This window comes from Teleopsis dalmanni, chromosome 2, assembly GCF_002237135.1.
Source record: "Teleopsis dalmanni isolate 2A chromosome 2, ASM223713v2, whole genome shotgun sequence".
NCBI lineage: Eukaryota > Metazoa > Arthropoda > Insecta > Diptera > Diopsidae > Teleopsis > Teleopsis dalmanni.
Genome location: NC_051847.1, coordinates 184,807,728 through 184,825,487, shown reverse-complemented (window position 1 = coordinate 184,825,487; position 17,760 = coordinate 184,807,728). Strand labels below are relative to the sequence as shown.

At 26.6% G+C, this 17,760-nt stretch overlaps 1 pseudogene; it reads left to right on the top strand.

The window, feature by feature from the left end:
* The window catches only part of LOC119676354, a 71,760-nt pseudogene that overhangs the window by 29,341 nt on the left and 24,659 nt on the right, over nucleotides 1–17,760 (top strand).

Sequence of the window (17,760 nt, the reverse complement as noted above, 5' to 3'; positions counted from 1 at the left end):
ATTTAAAAATGAGAGTAAAGGTTGTGTTATATAAATTGTCACGGGTATATCATGAGCAAAATTGTTGTTATTTGCAATGCAAATTATAAATTCAAAAGTAAAAGAAAAATAATATATCGGTTCAATTTCAGTCATAAAAGCCAAGGCTATATGTGCCTCGTCACTTAGACAAAGCAGTGTTGTCCAATATAAATGTCAGAATTTGCCTCTTTTAGGAGCAAATTACTACAATTTCAATACGTTTTGAAGAAAAAATGTCAGAAAGTAACATAGCCTATTTTATAAACCGTTAATAATCTAATTCTAACACTTTCCAATTTTAAGGTAAGGTATATAATTTTTTAAGTACTGTTAATAATTATTATAAGAATATATAATAATAAATTAATAGTTTAATAGCCTCTCTGAGTATTTTCTGACTGGTTATTTTTGGGGATAAATTAAAAGTGAGCATATCCAAAAAGTAACAAAACGTAGTAAAAATACAAAATTGGCAATACTGATGTTACACTTTACTTCAATTAGCGATTTTTCGCACTTTTGCTACCACATTTCTTACAAGACCCTGCCGAATTTAGATAATTTAATATGCCTTTCGTCTTCGCCGATTAACAGACTGATAAACCAGCAAAGAAATATCTTCTGGTCGCCAAAGCCAGGCATTCACAGAGAAAATGTATTATGGTTTCTTTTTCCTGCGGGTTTCCAAAACTTCTGCAGTGAGTATTATAAGAAATACGCAGTTTCTCTGCGTGGGTTCCTATACACTAATGACCACAAAGAACTACAGTAAGCCTCAGAGTGTTCACGTGGTCTCATTTGATTAATTTTGGGAATCTATTTTTATTACAGATGGGCCATGTTAACCTGAAAGTTGCATATAACTTAAATCCTTTCCATTTGTAATTAGCAAGTTGTAGAAAGTGTAGAAAGGTGCTTCTCTTAATGGTCTCTAGGGTAGTATAAACCGACACCGCCAGTGATACATTCAGGGAAGCACCAAAGCGGGCTAAACTGTCAGCTTTCTCATTCCGTTCAATGTTTCTATGTTCAGGAACCCAGATAAAGGTAATATCAGCCAACCGATTTAGCTCAGAGATTAATTCTTTACATTTCTTTACTATTTTTGATTTTTTTATGAAAGATTCAAAGGCTTTGTTTGCTGCCGGCTGTCAATGTAAATGGGCACACTACATCTGTCCTAGATGTGACTTGCAATTTGCCAATAGGCTTCTCTAATTGCTACAGTTTTAACCTGAAAAACCCTGGCCTCGTTAGGTGGGATAAGAGAATTATTTATGTTTGAAGATGGTACGAAGATTCATGCTCCTGCCCCACAGTTCATTAACGGGTCATCTGTATATATTGAGATATCGTAGTTTGCTTTCGAAATTTTTTCTTTTCTATTAATTTCTATTTGCTTTTATTAAAAAATATTTTAGTGAAATTAAAATTGATTTCACACCACATGAAAAGCAATTTTTATTATTTATAGATCAAGAGTAAAATAAAATAAAAATGAAAAATAGAAATAATATAATAAAAAAGATATTAAATTAAAAATTAGAAAATAAAACAAATGAATCAGTTAAGTAATTAACTTTATGCATTCCAGGCTCATAACTTATTCAAATTCATGTGGTTTATGATTGAATTAAATTAACTTTAACCCACGACCATTTATAACATTTTTATTGCACAATGCACTTTTTATGGCAAATAAATTTTTTCAATTGCTTCCAAATGAAATTTATGTGTGTTTTAGCTTTTTTCATTTGAAAATTGTTTAAACTGCAAGTAAATAAACGTGCAAAATTTAAAATTTAATTAAGCGAAATTAAACAAATCACAAAATTTATGCGTTTGACTTTGCATAGACGCAATTCATATGAGCAAACATACACATGTGTGTACGTGTGGGTGTGAATGGGAGTGTGAATGGATACACTATATATGTATATAGTGTGAAGTGTACAGTATACAGTGGGTGTGTGCGGTTAGTATAAACGGGCGTTTTTAAGTTTGTATAATGTGCAATCATAAATTTCGTTGTAATTGTAATGTGTGTGCGCGCATGAAACACTTTACAAATACGTAAAAGGATATGCAAATAAGTGACTTCACATAGCCAGCCACATACACATTCACACATTCACGTAAACGCTTGCACATACATGCATACATCGATAATGTTCACTCACTTAGGAACTTTGAAATTACACTTGCACTAACGCAGTCAGTCACAGTTTGCCACACACACTCAGCTTTATTGCTTCCCCTCTCTGGGGCATCGTAATGTTGAAGTTATTGCACATTTTAAAAGTTATTGACGTTGTTTACGAGAGTTTTTGCATGAAATTTCGTTGTTAAATGACATTTATTATTGTTTTTCATTTTATTTTCGAAATTTTTCTTCCTTTTCTGTTATTTATTTTTTGTTTATTTTTAGAATATACCAGGTTTGGTTTTTGTCAGTTTTAAATAAATATTTTATTTAAATTTGTTATTTTTATTACATTTGATTGTTCGCGATAGTCGTACGTTCGTCTTCTCTTCTATATCAACATATAATTTACATACAATTTCATTTAATATTACAATGAATTTTATTTCATTAAATATTTTATTACAAATGAATTAACCAATGAATTATGAATTGCAACAATTTATTTACAAAATATATCACTAAATTAGTAAAACAAATTTACTAATGTCTATAGAACGAGTTTTTTGTTTATTTGTTTGTTTGTTTGGTTGTATGTCACTAATAATTGACTAATTGTCAATATACGATATTAATATGGTCTAAGAGCAAAAGTTTTATGATAAAATTTATAGTTTAATAATTAACAATCAATTTAAAAAATGTTTAATAAATAATTAGATTTTAATTTTTTATAAATAAATTTTATTTAAAGCAGCTGAAATATTCACAAGGTTTAATGGATTGCCTATTGGCATTAAATTAATTGATGGTAAAAGTGTCTACAAATGTTTATAAAACATTTTTGTTAATGTTACAAAAAAAAAAAATTATAATATTAATTTTTTATTGCCCATGACACGTTTTTTTGACGAAAAAATACTATTTAAAAGTTAGACGATTTCGAATAGCAAAGAAAAGACAAGTACAAAAATTTATTTAATTTATTGGAATTTGGCTGACCACACAACGCTGTTTCGAGTATTGCCAAGTACTCATCAGGTCTTAAGTCATAGAAAATATTCGAATTTCTGACTTAGTTTATAGTCCATATATAATTTATTTTGAACTGCAAGTGCCAGACTTAGAACTGTGCCTGTCAAATTAGAAGCGATGACTAATCGTGTTTTTCCACAAAAAATATTTATAGTTTTTATACCAATATTTAATTATTTATATAAATTACAAAAAAAATTCATTCAAACTTATGCCTTCATCATTTGACAACTACCCATTCACAGAACTCTTCACAATCATTGTTCTGATGATTGTTTTGCGTGAACATCGAAAATTACACTGTGAGATTGGAACCTTCAAAAACTACCTCTTAGAAATAAGTTGGACGGATCTAAGCCATCAGGCTGTAAAAGACTTAGTCTGAATTCATATTCTTGTAAACAGGGGTTAAACATAACTAGTTTCGATATAAACATTATTTTATTTTTTTAATTATATATATTATTAAAAGTATTTATAGTAAACTGTGTAACCTGTTTAAACCACAATAAACGATTTTTAATCGTATTACAAAAATGTTTCAATAGTGTTACCTTAAAAGTATATATGTAAGCAATGTGGACCTGAAACTTCATAACTGGAAACAAACTGCAACTATAGTTCATTGTGACCTTTTACTTATACCCTGTATAAACGTATTAACACGACAATCGTTGGGAGACTATTCTTGCTTGAAGAGAAAATTAAACACAATTTTTTTGGGATTTGTTCGCAAAATACATATGCAGAGATCTATTATTTCTTTAAAAGAGGACTTAATTCAGTTTTTATGTGGTTTATTCGCAAACTTGTTAACAACATATGAGTAAAGATGGTCAGGCAGGTCTCGTTATAAGAACCGATGACAATTGTTTCACAAAGCTACTACTTAAAAGTATTTGTATTGCTGTTTTAAAATTATAGTATTTAGGACTGAATAGTTTATAGAAATTATAACTACAGCACCATTTTTTTTTACCACTTCTATTGCTTTGTCATACATAATTTCCCCTCAACGAAGTAACCCCTGTTAATAAAACAAATACACGAATTGCAGTTTGTATATATCTATTAAATACAATTCCTGAAATTTAAAATTTTTTTTTATATATATCTAATACTTTTATCAGTTATTTGCCTAAGAATTTTCTACACATTATAAACCATAAAATACCTATTATATCAAAAGAAATTTTAAATTTTCTTCTGTGTTGATATTCGCACTTACAAGCGTCAAAATGACAAGTACTCAACCTACTGCTAATAAAGTAGAAAGTACAAGTATCTGATTGTGATGAGAGCATAACACAGATAAAAGTACTTTTTATGCTGTATAAGTAACAAGATATTAACTTATCACATTTCATATCAAAGCAGTGAAGTGTAAACTCCTTGCTGACAGTTTGATACGCCATTTTTCCCCCTTAAGAGAAAATATGCTGACTTTAAAGATGGGCGCAAAATGAGGAGTTCAAAAAAATCTGCAACTTTTGTAGCAAATCGTTTTTTAATAAGAGGGAAAATTTTAAAGACAGAAATCATTTTATTATTTGCAGTACTGATTACGAAAAGAAAAAAATAAATGCTTGCAATATTTTAAACAGGCTTAAAGAAGGAATTCTTTCACAAACTGCCAATTTTATAAATCGACATTATTTAGAAGATTTATATGTTGAATTAAAATCAACCTCAAAGCAATTCATACTGTTGAATTATTTTTATTAAATATTTAATATTATTGTAATGTAAAAACATTAAAAATTTTTTTATGTATACACTTTAATTTGAAGCAAATGAAATTAATATTAAACAAGTAGTAAAAGGTTAAAATCTGTTAAAGCACAGAGACTTAAATGGGAACTGCAAGTTTTAAAATTTGGGTCTGGAGAGAACTCTAAAAAGGATTCTTAGTGGTCAGTCCATCACAAGCAAATATTAAAGTAGACTGAAGAACAATATGAAATGCTCATATTATAAACATTGGGCTGGAAAAAAATTCAAAAAGATTTTTTAATACTAAGTCCACGACAAGCACACAGCTAAGAAGAACAAGATTAACAAACATTGTCTATTGGCAGATATAATTTTTAATATCATTAATTAATTTGTAAGATCTGTTAAAACAGGATATGTTGTAAGAGTTAAAAAGTGTTGTTAATGCTAAATTATCGACATGGATACATTGAAGTAGGCCAGATATAAGAATAGAAAATAATTCTTAAATGGCATTGAATTAACATCCCTGAGTGTATGATATTTATTAAAGAATACATTAGATCATAGAGTGCTTATAAGTGCACAGAAACTTCAATGGCCTACTTAAATGCAAAAATTTGAGTAAAAAAAAACATCAAGGTATTACTAAAAAGTTAATAACGAGATAACGAAATAGAACAAAACTTAAATAAGAGCACAATGTTAATAATGAACCTTTGAACCATTAACATCGTTAACTGAGTGATGTTATAAGAACCTTATACACTTTAGATTAATAACAACTACTTCCCCATATGAAGGATAGATGGTAAAGTAAATGCTTTAAAATTGGTTTCTTTTCTGCAATAATTTAAAACAAATTTGTATGAAATACGAAATATATTATATTGTCTAGAAGTTTAATAAGAACATCAATATATTTTTAGAATGATGTTGTTAAAAAAATTCTTTCTTATTTTACAAACATTGTTAAATTATTTTCAATTTAAGTTTAAAGGACATTACCATGTAACTTTTGAGATATTGTGATTCTTTCAATAATATTTTCTTTTAAACTGAAAATAATTTTTACTCTCATTTTCATTACGCACTTATTTTTAACAAAATATAACTATGAATCATTACAACTACAGTGAAAGCTATGTGTAACGGACTCTTTTATATACAGACATCTATTGTAGTCACTTGATGTGCTATTGCTAGTTCAATATTGTCAGTTCACAGTTTCCTTTTTGCATATGAAGTAGGTTCTTTGAAAAGAAAACTATACTATTAAGCATACAATGTTATGCTGTTATACAAGGCAATAAAATGGCGGACAAACTTGAAGAAGAAGCATTCTGTGATCTAGACAAACGAACTCTTTCTATTCTTACGAATAGTACAGAGGAAAAAGAAAGAGAACTCTATTAGGGAAGAATACCAGGACTCTCACAATCTAAAATGTTGTTAGAAACTTACAACCTAAAACGCTTCAAAGATTGCATAGCACAATCAAAAAACAACCTAAGAATTATTATGGGATTATTGACCAGACACTGTAGATTGAATAATCACCTATCGAAGTTAGGAATTCAATCCAACTCTGACTGCAGATACTGTAGAGAAGAGAGAGAAACTGTATACCATGTGCTTGGGAAGTGCACGGCACTGATGCACAAGCGGAAGAAATACCTAGGAGGATATTTTATGAATCATGAAGATTCAAGACTAGGTAAGGTAGGCTCTATACTGTCTTTCATTAAAGAAATCGGACTTGGAGAAAGACTCTTACCCGAGGAAGGGGCACAATAGATCTTTTAGGTCGCAGTGCACAATTCCTTCTTTTTTCATAATAATAAAAAAAAGCATAATGGTACTTCTCCTGAATTAATATTTTTCATACAAAGTACATACTTCTAAATTAACAGTACTCTGTTGTTAGTTTTAAATTAACAGTATTCTTAACAGCACTCTGCTGTAAGTACCACATTATTAATTTTTAAGAAAGTACATTGTTTTGAATGGATTATACTCTTTACCAAACATAGTTGCTAATTCCGTCAACATACTATTACTTTAGTTTTACTTTAGTTTTAGTTTAAATACTCCTCATTTTTCATTTAGAAAATTTTTTAAAATTGAATTATAAATCAAATAAATTAATATTATTAATATTGCGTGCTTCATCATCCATAAAAAATTTGAAACAAAGAGCAAAAATTTCAATATATAATAAAAATTTTCTGAAGTTCAACAAACTTTCAAAAATGAATACAGAAAAATTCCTATTAAAAATTCATTTCACTTGACCCAATTGTGAACTCAAACACAAATTTAATTAATAATTTACTGTTTTTTTTTCACAAAAGAAATGCTGGAAAAAACTTCAAATAAATTGAAAAAAAAATTTCCATGGTTTATCGAAGACAATTACACTGTATTTACATATTTACTTACATACATAATCCAATCCAAGCTCAGTAACAAATACTTGAAAAAAACGACTTATCGAAAAGTGCTTATGACAAGGATAACAATTACGACTAGTGAAACACAATACTTATGTGAGTATAAAGGCAGTTAACAAATGATGGCAATGCTGTTTTTTCTAGTTGATTGCTAAGCACTGTGATGAGCTAAGTAAAAGCTCATCAGGACTTGTGCTATACAAATATTTACTTTACAATAAACGTTAAACATACATACTGTGGTATGGTGGTATGATGGTAAGGATGCCAGAACTCATGATCTCCTCCTCATGTTGTTATTGTATTGTAAATCGGCATCTGTGTGCAGTGGTGTGTATGTATGTGTACATGTCTTAGGAGTTTTATGATAATTTTGTATTTAATACGCAACGTACGCTCTGTTATGTTTACAGAAAGGCAATAATAGAAATCAAAAGCCACAAAAGAAATAGAACAGAATTGGAAATAGATAAGTAAATGCTGTGGTTGCATAAATCCTGATATAGGATAAGCGTTACAAAAGGATTAAATGCAAACGAAAATAGCCATCGTAAGGCAGCAATGACGATTACATGGAGTTAGGGTAAACCATAGTATCTGCATGAATGGGACAGATCATTGGTTTATGTAAATATTTTTAGAATAATTTAGTAGGGCAAAGAAAATTTTTGTAACGATATATATACAATATTTCTAATAGAATACACTAGAAGATTAAGATAATTATTAGTTAAGATGAAATTAGTGAAATGTGATTAGCTTACGTTTTTGTAACTCATTTAAGCTGTAACTTACATTCTAAAACTTTCTATTGTATAAGAAATATATTTTAGACAGCAAAGTAACAAAACACCTTAAAATTGAGCGAACATAAAAGTCAAGTACGGCTTTGGGTCAGTTGACTAAGGTGCGCTAACTCTTAGCTTCAAATTTTGCAGGATACGAATTTGAATCCTGGTACTTACAGTCTCAAAAAATTTTTTACGAATAATTAAATACATGAACTATTTCCAAGACCACTGTTATTGTAATTCACTACTGTTCGAAAAACCTTTTTATATTTTAATAATTAAATGCTTCTTATAAAGTGTAGTTATAAAACTAATCAGTTTAAAGGGAATTTTCGGTTCCAAATGTATGACCGAAGTAGATTGCAATTTAATATGCCATATTCTACATAATGCTTCCTATTTTTATACTTTTATAAATTATATATAAGTTATAGATTAAATTATCCAATTAATTTTAATGGTCTATGAGAATCAGTAAAGGATAATTTGATATAAAATATTATCAATACACTTTAATACACATTAAAAAACATGATACATTGTTGAATGTGTTTCATGAATGTTTAAAGAGGTTTTCGAACAGAAGTGAAACAACAACAAAAATTTATTTTTTAAATTATTTTAATTAATTGAATTTTTGGCTGAATGTTTAACAAAAATGTTCTATAGACAATTTTAGTCAATTAAATAAAAATTCAAGTAAATATATTAATTTATTAAAAAGAAATGAATTTAAAACAAAAAGGATAACTCTAATTTTAGCGTTTAAAACTTATCATTGAATATATTTCATAATATTAATTAATACTAATTAAGAATTTTGTGTCATATAATAAAAAGTGAATATCATATTGAAATAAATTATATATTTCTTTCTTCATTTAATTTTCTTATTTTCAAACCTAAAATTTACATTAATTTTTAAACAATTAAACTTTTTATTAATTAACAATTTAATATTTAGTTAATGGAATTATTAAGTAAACTATTTAATTGAATTCTCAAAAATAATAAAACCATAAATTACGTGATGATTATAACATTTTAAATTATTTATGTGTGATTATTATATATTTAAAATAATTTATTAATATAAAATAATTTCATTAACTATTTAATTCTCATACTTTTCTGTCAGTGGAGCATATGGCTAACTTTCATTAATAATACTTAAAAATCATTTATATATAAACAAAAAAATGCTATCTAAAGAATCTTGATGTTCAGCTGATCTTTGTAAAGTAATATGTAAATAATGTATTAAAAAATTCTGTAGATTCTTATTTTATTATATACTTTGTCAAGGATATATTAGTTATAAAATATGCATGCTTTATAATTGAGTTTAAATTCTATTACAAAAATTGAATTTATTTGTATTATATTTTTTTAATTTTGTTTATTTAATATAATAGTAATTCAAATGAAATTAATTTAAGTTTATTATTATTTCATTTTTCAGTAAAAGGTAAGTTTTATCATAAAACTTTTGCTAAAATTACTGTACATATATGTATTATTTAATAAAATTCTACTCGCATATCTCAAACGTTATTGCACCCATTAATATATATAAACTTTCTCAAATCAATGCACGTCCTAAATAAATATTGTTCAATTTATTTACTACCTTTTAAACCCATGCTGCATTTTCTTTTTAAATAATTTTTATAAATAAATTTTTTGTTTTTTTTGTAACTTTGATTTCTAAATTTATTTTTTTACAAATTATTTCGTACTATAAGACAGCAATGCAATTATTGAAAATGTAGTGTAAAATTACAAAAACAAAAAAATTACAACGCTTCAAGCCACGTAAATTATATATAAAAAAAAATTAACAAAACTAAAATAAAATAAAAATAATTAAAAATATTTGTGTAAAAGATACAACGTGTGTTACTACAACAAATACAAAACCAAAAATCCCAACTTCTCACTCCTTCAAATTACAGTTAGAATAATGGGCATGGACGATAAACTGCATCAAAAAATGTTCGATGACAATTTGGCGCTTATCGATACGCCACTTATAGCAACCGATACAAGCACACACTATCCAGCCATTGTTTCGACTTCTCTCAATACCATGCACGGCGTTTTAACCTATCCATTTAATGTAAGCGAGTTTCATCATCGGCATATGGCAGCAGCCGCAGCAGCCGGAAATGAACCGCCATACGATGTAATCGATACAGCAATTGGTTATGGCGGCATCAATGGCAATAGCAACGGAAACGGAAATGGCGATGTTTATTATCAAAGTATGTGTATATGATATATATAATATATATATATATATATATGAAAAACAAAGTACAAACAGAATTTGCTACATAAGCAAATAATACAGAAATACAATTTCGTATTAAAATTTTATCAAATAAGTGTGACACATTTACAGTTTGTGTGTCAAAATTTTATTTTATTTCTTTTTTTTTCTAATACGAGTATATTTTTCTTTTTTTGCTACTTTTTACCATATCAATTTATTTAAAAACATTATTTTTCGTTTTTTTTTTTTTATATATTCCACATATTAAGTTTTTTTTTATTATGACCTTTTGTATGTAAGTCATTGTAGTCCTGTGAATCCCAGAGCAACTAACAGGTTTCCATATTCCTTTCAATTTTATTTTTAGTGAATTTCCATTAAAAGTTGCGGTTAAAAATTTTTTTAGTTGCAAAACCAAATATTTTCTGTATAATTAAATTGAAAATAAATTCAAATAAAACTGAAACAATAACATTCTATAACAACGAAAGCAATTAAAATGCAAATACAACAAATTTCTTAAAGTACATAACAACAACAACTATTACTACTTTTACTACTTAAAAACTACTTAAAACTACAGCAACAGCAACAACAACAACCAATACAAAGGTTATTTTTTTTTTAATATAAATTTTTTCGTAGTTTGCTATTTTCAAAATTACTAGAAAATTATTTGAAAATTAATTGGCAAGTTATTTCAAAAATAAATTTTAATAAAATTAATAAAATTACTAAAATTATTTAAATTATTTTTTAATATCTTAAATTTGCTTAGTTATGTTGATTTTAATGCTAAAACAAAACTTTTTAAATTTCAATTTCAATTTGTTTATATACATCTACTTGTTAATATTATAAATAATATTAATAAAAATTTATAAAAATTTGCAAATTTTATATTAAATGGAAATTAAATACTTTTTAAAACAAAATTTTGTTATATAAAAACATTTTGGCACGCTAATAATATTTTTTTTAATTCTACGCACTGTTTTATACAAAACATATATCAAATTTATATATATATATATTTATAAAGAGAAACGTTTCAAAACTTCATTGCAAATATTTAAAAAATTCATTTCGTGACAAATATACAAAAAATATATGAATATATTATATATATACATAAAGTTTCATGTTTCATACAAATATTAAATATTAAACAGTCACAAAAATTTAACAAAACAATAAACGTTTTTTTTATTTAAGAAACGTTCGCCATTTTGTTGCATCGCCATTTTACTTATTTTGTGTTTAAAATGCAAACACAACTGAAGTTCATCGTAATTCGTTTAATTCATAATTTTATTATTTCCACAAAGCTACTTATTTTTATTTAATTTTATATATATATAATGTTCAAATTAAAGCATTATGCCATTTTTATTTTTTATCTGTGTTTTTTTTGTAACTTTTTGACTTTGCTTTTATTTTTTAACTCCAAAAAAAAGTTACTTTTATTGCTTTTGAGTTTTTATATACTTTGCTGTAGATTTTAAATAATATTAATTTTTTATTGCTCAAAGGAAAGTATGCACATTGAACTCTTAACAAATAATTAATAAATCCATTTAACTTTAACAGACATTAAACGTATAACAAAAAACACATATCAAATAAAAAGTTTTTGTAGATAAAAAAACACTCATGGAAATATTATATTTAGGATTCTCTTTATGCTTACGAGTTATGAACAAAATGATATTAATTAACTTTGTATTAAAAAAAAACACTTTAAACAATAGAAAGAAGAAAAATATTTTTAAAATAAAATAAACATGTTCAAAATTAAATAATAATAATAATAATAAAATGATACATAAAAGTAATAAAATGATTACTTGTTGTGTTACCACTTAAATAATAATTCAGTTAGGATTAGTTTTCGGTGATAAATAATATTATAGAATTTCTAGATTTTTTTTTATATTACAAGAAAAAAAAAACAGTTGTTAGAAAAAGTTGAAAAATCCCGTTTTTTGCCAAAAATTTTGTAAAATATGTGTGAATGCAAAGACTACTAGACATCCCAATACCACAGCCCTACTTCGACAACTTCAATAAATGCTTTAATGCATTTTTGAAATATATTTTTGAAAAATTAGAAACTATTCGTCACTTTTTTGTAGTTTCTTGTATTGTAAACAAACTTTCTTTTGTTTATATTTATTAAACGTTAACAATAAAAAGAAAATGATTTATTATTCTTTATATATAATCTAATTAGTTAATTTAACAAAACACAAATTGTGAATTGTGTTTTAGTGAAGTTAATAGCAGTTCTACCTCTAAGTGTGTCATATATGTTCTATACCAACAAGATCTATACCAGAAATCTACAATTATTTTATTGTAATCTCTCTTTTGGTTTAAAATATCACAAAACGGATTTTGAAATGAACCCGCTGTAATATCATAAAGAAATTTAATAGTCAATAAATGCTTATTAATGATTTTACTGTTATAAAGGACTTAAGAAATTCAACTCTGCTAATTTTTTGAAGAATAACTATAAAAATATTTTAATCAGGTATCTTTTTTTTACAAATGGAGTCATTCACACAGGAAACCAAATTTCATTTCCTCAAACATCCCCAAAAATTTTTGAAATTTCTGATATTATTAAACTATTCAGCTAATCAGTTTTGCATATTTTAACGAAATAACTGTGATCTGATACTCACAATAGAATACTTCATGCTTGTCATTATCTTTTTGCTCCTAATATAGCATTAAACTTATAAGTAATTTCATGGTATCTTTCCTGTTCTTGAAAATATAAATACCTCAAAAATCGAACTATTTCAGACCCTTGAAATATTCATCAGTTACCTAAACTAAGCCCAAATTCGATTTAAATTTCCTTCTAGAGCCAAATCTGTTATGTACAATTGTATCTATTAACGTGGTTCATCTAATTCTGCTGTTACAATTTTTGATAAATAGAGCTGGGGTTTTTGTCATAGTGAAACAAAAATTTTTCATCTTTTCATCTTTCGAGGCAATCACTCATAATTATGACATATGCATTTCAAAAACATAACCATTTCCATTGATGAAAATGTTTTCGCATTATTTGGAAAACCCAAAAATCTGGATAAATCTTATTTTTCGAGTAGTGTTTCATTTCTAACAAAAATATGCAGCAAACTGAATGTTTATATTTTATTTAAAATGCAGTACTATATAATACTAACATAATTAATAATTTTCCATGAGTGTTAAATAAGTAATAATGTTTTAAAAATATTTTATCAACATATACTAAATTTTTATTTTTAATATGATTAATGAAAATTAAAAGAACAATATTACAATATATAAATAACTACAAATGTCATATAAAATTATTTTAATCCCATATATTAGCCACAGTAAAACACATAACATTTACATATATAAATATATTTAGATGTTAGTGTGTGTATTTTAAAATAATCTTTAGGTTAATATAAAACTAGAAACCCAATAGTGCTCCTGTAAACTGCTGTTAGCAAAACTTTTGCTAGTAATCAATTTTCAGAAAAGTGTCCTTTGAATTTCAGTAAAATTTATTTTCAAATATATGCTAAACTTATTAGTTTGATAACATATTTATTAATTCTATATATATTATTTTAATTGTATTATTTTTATAAGTGTGTGTATTATTTAAAAAATAAAATAATTTCTTTCGCTGTGTTTACAATATTTTTTTTCGTAATTAGGATGATTGTATATCTAGTGAAAATATTGTTTATATAAATAAATATTAATATTAAGGTTTACTTGAATGAATAAAATCGTTAAAAAATATCAGTATTATAAGTAAATAAATATTGAAACACTGTATCAGCATCAATTTGTTTACGTCGGTTGAGGTCTTACTAACTACAGTTGCCTAACGTTATTTCTAATACAAAGTATAATTCGTCATTAGTGCTTAAAGTGTGATCTGCTTTAGTTTAACTTAAATCATACGTTAAAAATTGAAAATAAAAAGATTATCTAATTATATTAGTAGTATCTAACATACTTAAACTTATTTTTAAATAACTAACTAACATATACAAAATTATAAATTAATTTATAAACGTGTTTTTATTTAAACTTTATTTAATTCAAAATATTAATAACTTTATATTATTAACACATCAATTAATTTATGTGTTTTTTGTTTTCATTTAAATTTAATTCGAATTCAGTTTAGTAAACCAAAATAAAATGAATATTAAACATACTCACAACAAAGAAAAAATTATCTCAATAATAATTTTATTACGAGAAAATAACGTTTTTGTTTTAATTTAAAATAAACGAGAAACATTTTTTGTGTTCACCATGGCGTATGAGTGACGTAAATTATAGCAAATGAATGCATTGCAATGTAACAGCGCACACTTGTATTCTATATGCAGGAGTTAAGACTAGACTAAATCAATTTGCTAAAATCATGATCCGTGAGTTTTTGACCTATTATTAGATTTTGACACTATCCAAAAATATTTATCAATTATTTTTCAACAATCTTTTCTACTTAATTTAATTTAAGAGTGAAAATCTTAATGAATTTGATAGTTACAAATGTTGTTGATACAGTGAATATCTTACCAAAACTAATTAAATATTTTAACAAATATTTTTAAAAAAAAATTCTCTTCTCATTATAAAAATAAAATTATAATTTATTTAATGCTTTAACTTTAAGTTAATTATTATATATTTTTTTAACTTACATATTTCCCTTTTTACTCTTTTCAAATCTACTGCTTCTCAACGCCTTATCACGTTTTCAAAATCTGAAAATACTTACATACTTAAATTAATAAAAAATGGTTGCATAAAAATCTTAAAACCAAAAAACCGCAACACGTACACTCTTAAAACCAAAAATTATATAAAACTCTTTAAATAACAAACTCAAATATTCTAACAACGATTAAATAAAAAATCCAAACGACCACTTGGACACGTTTCCATATTTTCCTTTTCATTTGCTGTTTGCTATTTGGCATAATACAAATCCATACCATAGGTGGTCAGGATGTCGAAGTGGACCTCTCAACGGAAATAATCAAGCAAATCTTTCAGGTAAGCATGATGAACTGCACCCGAAAAAGTCAATCAAAATAAAAAAAAAAACAAAAAACAAAACCGCCGTCATACATAGCCAAAAGCATTTAACCTAGAGTGTGAAGCACTGCTGAGCAACTGGAAAACTGCTTGAAGCTCATTTGTGTAACATTGGCTACAAATAGTAAAGTCAGTTGTGCAGCATAAGCTACATATACGTACATCTGAGTAGACGGCCAACAGTATATCAGGACATTGATTTCAAAAATTTTTTTTTCTTTCTTGTTTTCATTTCATATATTTTTGCATGCAACTGCCTGCCACCCACTCTACCAAATGAATTTTGTACCATGAAATGCATCATGCATCATTCTACATTCTATTCGAAACGTACGTTACTGAAATCCGCATAGAGTACCTGTCATACAGCATTGGACACATGTCGGGAAGATCCGTCCTGTTCATCATCCCTGCAACCAATGCTCATGCATTGCGGAATACACCGTTGCAATCGTAACGCATGCATGACTTCATTGCAGGCCTTCTATAAAGGCCCCCATGAGGATTTGAATTTAGATATTGCCTTTTGTCTATGCAAGTAAGTGTCATTATGTCATTTTGTGTTGATATACAATTATCTCAGCGTTTTGCATTGCTTTTGAAAATTGTAAACTTTTTTCATATTTCTCTTCCATGTAGAAAAACAACGAATCGTCACGATATGTGCATGATTGCACAAGAGCAATTACATCCTGTATGCGCGCAAAGGCCGTCCGATAGTAATAATCAACTCAATCCAAATGGTATACATTTTCATCCAGCGCCAGCATGCCATATTGTTGCTGAAAACTGTAAGGAGGATCGAGAATGCAGGTAAATACAATAATAAAACTGTTTAGCATTAAACGAAAAGGTCTCGATTAAAGGATACTTAATCTGCATGAATCATAGTAAAGTCAGTGGTATATAAAGGATTGTGTGATAAACGGTAATTAAATGACCATTCATGTCAATATGAAGGTTAGCTAAGCAAAAACAGAATTTTGGTTTCTGTTCAGAATGTAAATTCATGAAGGAAATTATTTTATGAAGACTATGTACTTAAAGAAGATTTTTATATTAATTATTTAAAACAATAAAGAGCACAATAGGTCCAATAAATGCAATATACATAAATAAAACTAATTCAAAGAAATTTATAGATTTATTAGAATAGTTCTAGGTTAATAAATTAAAATATTATTTTTGTTATTTATATTATAAATACTAATAATATATTATAAATATTATACAAAATTTTAAAAAAGTTCAAGCGAATTAAAAGAATAGTATTTGGAGTAGTTATGAGCTTTTTATATATATATTTCTTTTTTTAAAAAAAGCTTAATTGAATATATAAAATAAGAGCTTCTAAATTAGTTTTTATTTCTTTTTTTATTTTTATATAGTCATCTATGTTTATAATTTCGCTGACGTTTCGAAGTTTATTGGACTTCTTCCTCAGGGTAGAGCGTTAACAATTGCTCTTGAAAAACATATAAATTGGTTATTTACTGTGGAATCTATTTACAAATTTAGTATTATAATAAACTGTATATAATTACTAGCGGAGTTTTAATTAACAAAATGAGAATATAATTTCAATTTGCTGCCTAAACTATCGTTTCCAACATAAGATTGCAAAATTCACACAACAATGACAAATTCTATTTGAAACCTCGTTTAATATTGATCAAATAGCTCAGAGAGGTGCTTCCCAATTCTAAAGGAGCTGTTTTACATAGCCGACTAAGTTTGGTTGAGATACCAAGCGTTGCGACTTAACGGCATATAGATTTCATTTAGTCGTAGTGTAAAAAGCGGCTGTCCATTACTCTAACTTATACACTAATCCATAGATAAAATGAATTGGTCTCTATAATAAATTCCAATTTTCGTGACTTTGTTGTCGTTAAAAGTTGTTAGGATTGAATCAACTAAATACTTTTCACATTACCATAATACCTTTTGTTTAAAAGTAACTGAGAGTAAAACAACTTAGGTAGCCAATCCCAAATAAAATTGAAGGAAAATGTCTGATTACTTCATATTTCAATTTGGGTATGTGGTCTTTGCCGAAACTGATCCAATATTTTGGCTTTATCAATTGATGACCATCAATTGAATACAAACCGTTAAGTAAGGGAATGGTGAATTATGCAGGAGTTTTTAAGATGAAGAACAGGTAAAATCTTTCAACCACTTCCTGTGTCTTATTGTCTTCAATGTCTT